The following is a 7,082-nucleotide window of genomic DNA, read 5'->3' as shown; positions in this document are numbered from 1 at the left end:
CCCCAGAGGTCAAGGGCTGAGAGGCCGCCCAGTATTTTTAGCTCTTCAGGATGCTTCTCCAGAATGCCTGTCGCCTTGGACGCATTTTAACAAAGGAGCATAGCTCATAGTACCCCCCCCCCAAACTTCGTCCCCTAATCACCTGAGGAAAAGCAATTTGACATTGTTGGCTTACTTCAGTAGATCTTTGTATACTCAAAAAGTTACCGGTAGTTTCTCCCCGTGTATACATGCTAACTTCACATTTGCACTATCTGACACAGTATGATCTTAGGCAAATTTATTTTAGTAAGTCCCATCAAAATAAAAGAGTGCTGCAAGTGCCCCTTGTTCTGAGGCAAATGTGTGTATTCATATGAGTTGTGTATTAGGATTCTTTTTGTCTCTTGAAGGAATAAATTGGTCCTATCTCGCAGTGCTTGTAAATTCACTTGGCAATATATATTTACAACTCAAGTTGCAAAGCCCCCTTTTTGCTGAGGAAACTACAAAATAATTATATTTCTCAACACTAAAAAAACTGGGTTTACCAGTATATGCATCATATGTGCATCAGGGCCACTTATGTGAACTTTTCAGCTCCTAGCACTAAGGGTACAGTTCTATATACACTTTACTGGAAGTTAAAGAAACAACTGGTTTGGTTTGGTTCATGGGTTATTCTAAATGTGAATGTCTTGTGAAAGAGTTGCTAATTTCCTGTGATGCATCTCATGTAGTTTGGATGAACATTGTGGAATATTTGGAGGGGAGGAGGTATGCCACTCCATCCTGAGATTGCCCAAGCATCAGTTCATGGTCTTAAACCATAGAGCCCTGAGATGCAGGGAAATTAGCCTTCTGACAGTTATCCACTGGATGGAGGAAGAAAGGCCTGGATAAAGACAATAATAAAGGCTTTATTGCTGTTTTGGGGGACCAGAAGGAGCACTGTAAGTGGCTCAACAGCAGCAGCTGGTAAATGTCTATCTCTGCAGACACACATACAAAACCTACTGCCTGAACAAAGGAAGTAACAATGCTTGTATAACTAAGCATGGTGCTCTCCATGTTGTTTTAAAGCTGGCTTCCACAAAAGCTGTAAATTATGCAAATTGATATGTGAATCCTGTGCACATTTTCCTGAGAATAAGTCCATTGAACAAAGTAGGGCTTCTGAATCTACATGCATGCAATTAACATTTGCTGGTCATGGAGAAGAACAAGAAATTAGGCCCTAGGAGCACTCCAAAACTTTATTTGGAAATTCTCTGGCTTCTGAGAGTTCATTAAGAACTGCAGTATACTTTCGAGCCCAACTAGAAACTTGCTTTTTTAAAAAAAGAGAGCGAGAAAGCTGAAATGCTCAGGATGCTGCCTTCTCTGTTCAGTATCATGCCCAGCATCCTTCCACAGTACTGTAGGATACACACAGCCTTTCTTAAATTCCATGTTCCTAGGGTCACACACAAGCATGAAAAATGTAACATTGCCAGGATTCTGCCATTTAGCTTAGCAGCCTGGACTATTTTCATACGTTATGGATGGTCCTTTGTATGTTAGCAAAGTGAGGCAAGGACAACAAATTCTCCCTGTTTTTTTCTGTCTGCTAGCAGGACCTGGAGCTAGTCCTCCGCCTGTGGATGACATCCAGTGCGTTTGCGTTTGTCTCTGCCTTCTAATTTGTTGACTCTATTATACCAATTACAGTGGTACCCCGCAAGACGAACGCCTCGCGAGACGAAAAACTCGCAAAATGAAAGGTTTTTTCGTTTTCGAGTTGCCTCGCAAGACGAATTTCCCTATGGGCTTGCTTCGCAAAACGAAGCTTGCCCCGGGGACAGCGGGTCTTCTCTTTTGAAGCAAGGGGCGGCGGGGAGAAGCGATCTTCTCCCCGCAGCCCCAGGTCCGGGGACAGCGGGAAGCGCTTCCCGCTGCCCCCGGACCTCTTTTGAAGCAAGGGGCTGCGGGGAGATCGCTTCTCCCGGTGCTCCGAAGCTGGGCGGGGGGGAGGGAACACCTTCTGAAGGCAGGCAGGGGGCGAAAGTCTTTGCTCCCCCCTGCCTGCCTGTCCCGGAGGGCTTTTGAAGGCAGGCGGGGGGGAGCAAAGACTTTCGCCCCCCGCCCGCCTTCAGAAGAGGTCCAGGACCTCTTCTGAAGGCTGGCGGGGGGCAAAAGTCTTTGTCCCCCCCTGCCTGCCTTCCCAGGGGCTTTTAAATCACCCCGGACAGCGGAGAAGTCCTCCGCTGTCCCGGGGCGATTTTAAAATGCCGCCCGCCAGCATTTTAAGATCGCCCGGACAGCGGAGAAGTCCTCGGCTGTCCCGGGGTTTTTTTAAATGCTGGGGGTGGGAAGAAAAGCCCTTGTCGTCCCCCCCCCCCAGCCTTCAGAAGAGGTCCGGGGACAGACTGTCCCCGGACCTGGTCTGAAGGTGGTTTCCCTAGGAACGCATTAATTGATTTTCAATGCATTCCTATGGGAAACCGTGCATCGCAAGACGAAAAAACCGCAAGATGAAGAGACTTGCGGAACGAATTAATTTCGTCTTGCAAGGCACCACTGTAAGTACTGACAGAGTATGCAGACAGTTAGCTGCATATGTACCTTAAAAAAGAAGCAGCTAATAATGCCCGCTCATAACACACCTACTCCAGCAGCCAGAAGCATCATAGCCGGACACTGGAGAGACCTGTCAGGAGCAAGCATAGACCAATGGTGTCAAATAGTATGGGAAACAGCCTTATTAGAAAAACTAACCAACAAACTGAAACTGACGTGGGGACAAATAGAAGAAGACGCCTTCACCCCGGTATGGTTACCCTTTATCACATACACAGCCCAACAAGACAACAACAACAGCATTCAAATCAATCTGGCTAACCTGATCTAAAAACACCCACCCAGCCCACTCACACATGAAAACAATTTTTACTACAGCCAAAGACAACCAGCCACACCCTAGGCTAGGCCACCCCCAACCTCTCTAAACCCCAAAGAAATACATGCAATTAGTAAAGAGAACCCACATAAGTGGCACACACACACCAAACAGGAATACAGTAGCATTGCCACCCAACCCACACACACCCTTTACCATCCCCCCTCCACCTGTTTCCCCCATTTCTTCCTAATGTAATACCAATGTCTCAACAAATGAAACTGATCTGTAGAAAATGTAACTTGAAAAAGAGGCATTGCACATGCTTTTGTAAACCAGAAAATTTCAATAAAAATATATTTTAAAAGATAAAGAATAAAAAGAAGAAGCTGCCCAGTAAGTGTGCAAAAGCACACAAGCAGATTCTCCGTGCACAATTTTTAGAGTTGTTTGCTTGTGCAGTTTTCTGGTTTTGTGCTGCCATTCACTGTGTGTGTGTGTGTGTGTGTGTGTGTGTGTGTGTGTGTGTGGAAACAGAGTGTAACAGTATTTATAAACCTGCCACCACTTAAAAATCCATTTTGGAAGAACCAGAGCAGTTCCTTTTTTAGTGGGCCAAAATTGTTTTAACCGTGCTCAGCCTTTTAAATATGAAGCTTTGGAGTGTTGTGAGGAAAAAAGGAAGATTTGGATCAGACCCTATCCTACAGCATCTCTGACATCAGACATGGACATGGGCATAGCCAGGATTTTTAGTGGGAAGCAGGCTTTTTATTAGGGCCTGCCCCCCACTAATGTATTTTTATTGACTGGGGGGGCAGCAGCCTCTCCCTACCCCCCCCTGCTATGCCCATGCTCATGGACCTGAAGGTGTATGACTTCAGCTGTTCCAAATGAGGGACTTTTGGGTGGGGAGAGGTGTGCAAACGTATTATGTCTCCTTTATTATTTCTTGTGTTGAATAAGGAACTGTGTGTGAGAGAAATAACATTCTGAATCAGCCCACACAAAAGGCACACGAATAGGGAATGGGTCAAATCAAAGACAGGCCACAACAGATAAAATAGCATTGAAAACAGGGGTGGCTTCCACTGCTGCTGGATATCTTGGAAGCTGCTGGAGTACAACTCTCATCATGCCTGAACACTGGACAGGCTCTTGTGGGAATCTCTCAACACTAGCCAATAATAACTGATAGCCATCTATGTTGGTTAATACCGTATAATGCTATGGTAAAGACCTTGGGTTGTTTTGCAGTCAGTTCCCTTACTTTATGGATCATGCTGCACAACGGAAGACCCTCAAGCCCAAACCGGAACCTTTTCTGCAGAGTTGTCCCTCCTTCCCATCTGCTGCTCACAACCCAGAGGCAAGAGAAAGGTGTGGGAAAGCTGCTGGCTGTGAAAACAGATATTTCTCATAGTCCATGCGGTTGGATGTGGAAGGGGGCTTAGCCCACCATCCTCCAGCCCCTCCTCAATGCAGCCATCCCATATGACCATGTACTGATGGTGAGAGCACATATATGCAAGCAGCTGCAGTCGTATTCCTTAGCTCTTCACTCACCTCTTCCAGTTTGCAGGGGCCGATTTTGGTCATATGGCATTCTGAGCATGGACCAAATTTTATTCCCTCGTCCCCCCCAAAAAAATACTTCTTATTTTCACAGTAATTCCTAATTCTTTAAATTATTTTTTGTTACTATTTTGTGGCCCCTCGGCTTGGTACCCACACCACCCTGAATCTGGCCATGGTTTCCCTCTGCATGATCATGAAATGCCACGATTGCTTGTGCTTGTGATTCGAGTAGCCTGACTGTGTGAATCAGTTCTCAGATTCAACTTCCTGGTTTGCTTGTTCTCCCAGCTAAACAGATACCTAGAAAACTGCCAGGGCAAAGTGTTCTAGATGAAGTGGAGTGACCTGTTATTCTGAAACAATTATATTTTCCAAGAGAGTTTCATTCAGTAGCCGCCACATGGAATGTTGCTGAGCACCAGGAGACTTCAGACTGATGTAGGATGGAGCATGGGGTGTGAGGTTAAAAAGGTATGCTCTGATAATTTGGCAAAAGAAGAAGAAGAAGGGTGGAGCAGGCTGCCACAAGTATGCTAGTTATCATTTCCTCCTCTCATATGATACAATGCTAAATGTATCTTTGCATTTAGCCTGCAGGGTTGTTGCTTTTAAAATGAAAATATCAACCAACTGGGGCATGTGATAATGATCAGGGTCACTACAGGCATGGAAGGGGAAATTAATTATTTCCTCTGCTACTGTGAAAGCTGCTCTTTGAAATGCAGGGACAGGTCAGCAAACTTTTTCAGCAGGGGGCCGGTCCACGGTCCCTCAGACCTTGTGGGAGGGCGGACTATATTGGGGGGGGTGAACGAATTCCTGTGCCCCACAAATAACCCAGAGATGCATTTTAAATAAAAGCACACATTCTACTCATGTAAAAACACGCTGATTTAGAAGGCGATTGGGCCAGATTGGGCCCCCGGGCCTTAGTTTGCCGACCCATGTGCAGGGACACAGGAAGCTGCTTTACATCTACTTGGAGTCAGGCCACTGGTCCATTAAGCTTAGTATTGTACACACTGTCTGGCAGCAGCTCTCCAGGGTTTTAAGTGAGGAGACTTTTCTACTTAGGGCTGCCATGTACCCGGATTTTCCCAGACAGTACCAGGATTTCAAAGGCGGAATAGAAATTCCAGGGGGAATTTCTGAGAGGTGGCACTTTGTCCTGGACCTTAGGCAAGTCAATCAAAAAAGCGCTCTCTTTTTTTGGAATTTTTGGGGTCTTCCTGAAAAACCCTCAGCAACTTTCAGGCAACCCTATTCCTACTCCTACCTAGAGATGAATCCAGGAACCTTCTGCATACAAAGTAAATGCTCTCTCACTGAGCTACAGTCCTTTGGGAGAGTGGGGAGCCCCCCCCCCTTTGCACTATAGCTGCAAATTTCAGTTTCCTTTCTGGGGCCAATAGAAGCTTGGGGGAGCAATTTTCATAGGGGAAAATAGAGATCATGGGAAATGGTTAAAGCCCCCTTGGAGTTCAATCCAGATAGGGCGCTTCCACAGCCACACTTTTTTTAAAACAAAAACACCATAGGAGCCAATTCCTAGGGGCCTAGGTCCCTTTGGTCTCCCAATAAAATATTTGAAGGGACCGAGCCCCCCCCCCTGAAGTTGATCAGCATTACCATTCAAATGATGTGCACGTGCCACATCATGTGATCACTTATGTGGGGTGGGGCTTACCTGACCCCCCCCCCCAATATTTTATTCAAGTTGGCACCCCTGAACAACACATAAATGTGATAACGCATTGTGTGCCATTTTCTTCTGCCTGAGCCTATCCTGCACATCACTCCTCCTTCTAGGTACATCTCCTCCTAGATACAGAGAACTTGCCAGGGGAGAGAACATGTCTGAACATTCCAGGGAAGTGATGGAGGGTGTCTAAGTAACCACAGGGCTTCATTTCCCAGCCTACTCAAGGTACTGAAGCCCTCAGTGTCCCGATTGGAAGATGAATAAAGCCTGCCCATGGTACCTCCATTCATTGGAACCTCCGCTTGGAACCTTGAGAGGCAGTGAGGGGATCTGTGGAATCCTGAGCCAGTCCTACTGACGTTGTGTGATGACAGCAAGCTTCAACCAGGCCCAAACGAAGCACCAGCCAGGAGCTCATGCAGCAACCATCCAGCCTCCCACCTCTGCCCCAGACATGCGGCTCTGTAAAGCCCTGTCAGCTGGCAGGCAGTGTTTGGTTCCCCTACGTCTAGAGGAACATATATGGACCGTTGGTCTGATCCGGCATGATACTTTTTCGTATGTGAATTATGAGCTCTGCTTCACTCCATGTGAGTGGTTCCATAATTCTGTGCTATAAACCTCAGGTCAATTTCCCAGAAACGCTGTACTGCAAATGGAATAAATGTGCAATTTTTTGAAATGTGCATAACATAGTTAATTTGCACTTAAAAGCAATGATAACCAGAATCGAAGGTTTTTTAAAAATCAAAGTAAAGGAGGTTAATCCAGTTTTCTACGAATGGGAAGAGCTGCAATCCTTTGTGTGACTTGCATTAGCCTGCAGATTTAGTAGAATGAGGGATCTTGCACCCAAGTTTATATGCTAGGAAGGAATTCTGATGGGAAGGAAGAGAATTGAACAAGAAAGTAATATGCTATACAGTGGAGCTGGTGACCAGGACA

The sequence above is a fragment of the Podarcis liolepis genome (genome assembly GCF_965112155.1).
Source record: "Podarcis liolepis genome assembly, chromosome: 4".
Lineage (NCBI taxonomy): Eukaryota > Metazoa > Chordata > Lepidosauria > Squamata > Lacertidae > Podarcis > Podarcis liolepis.
This window is presented reverse-complemented; position numbering follows the sequence as displayed.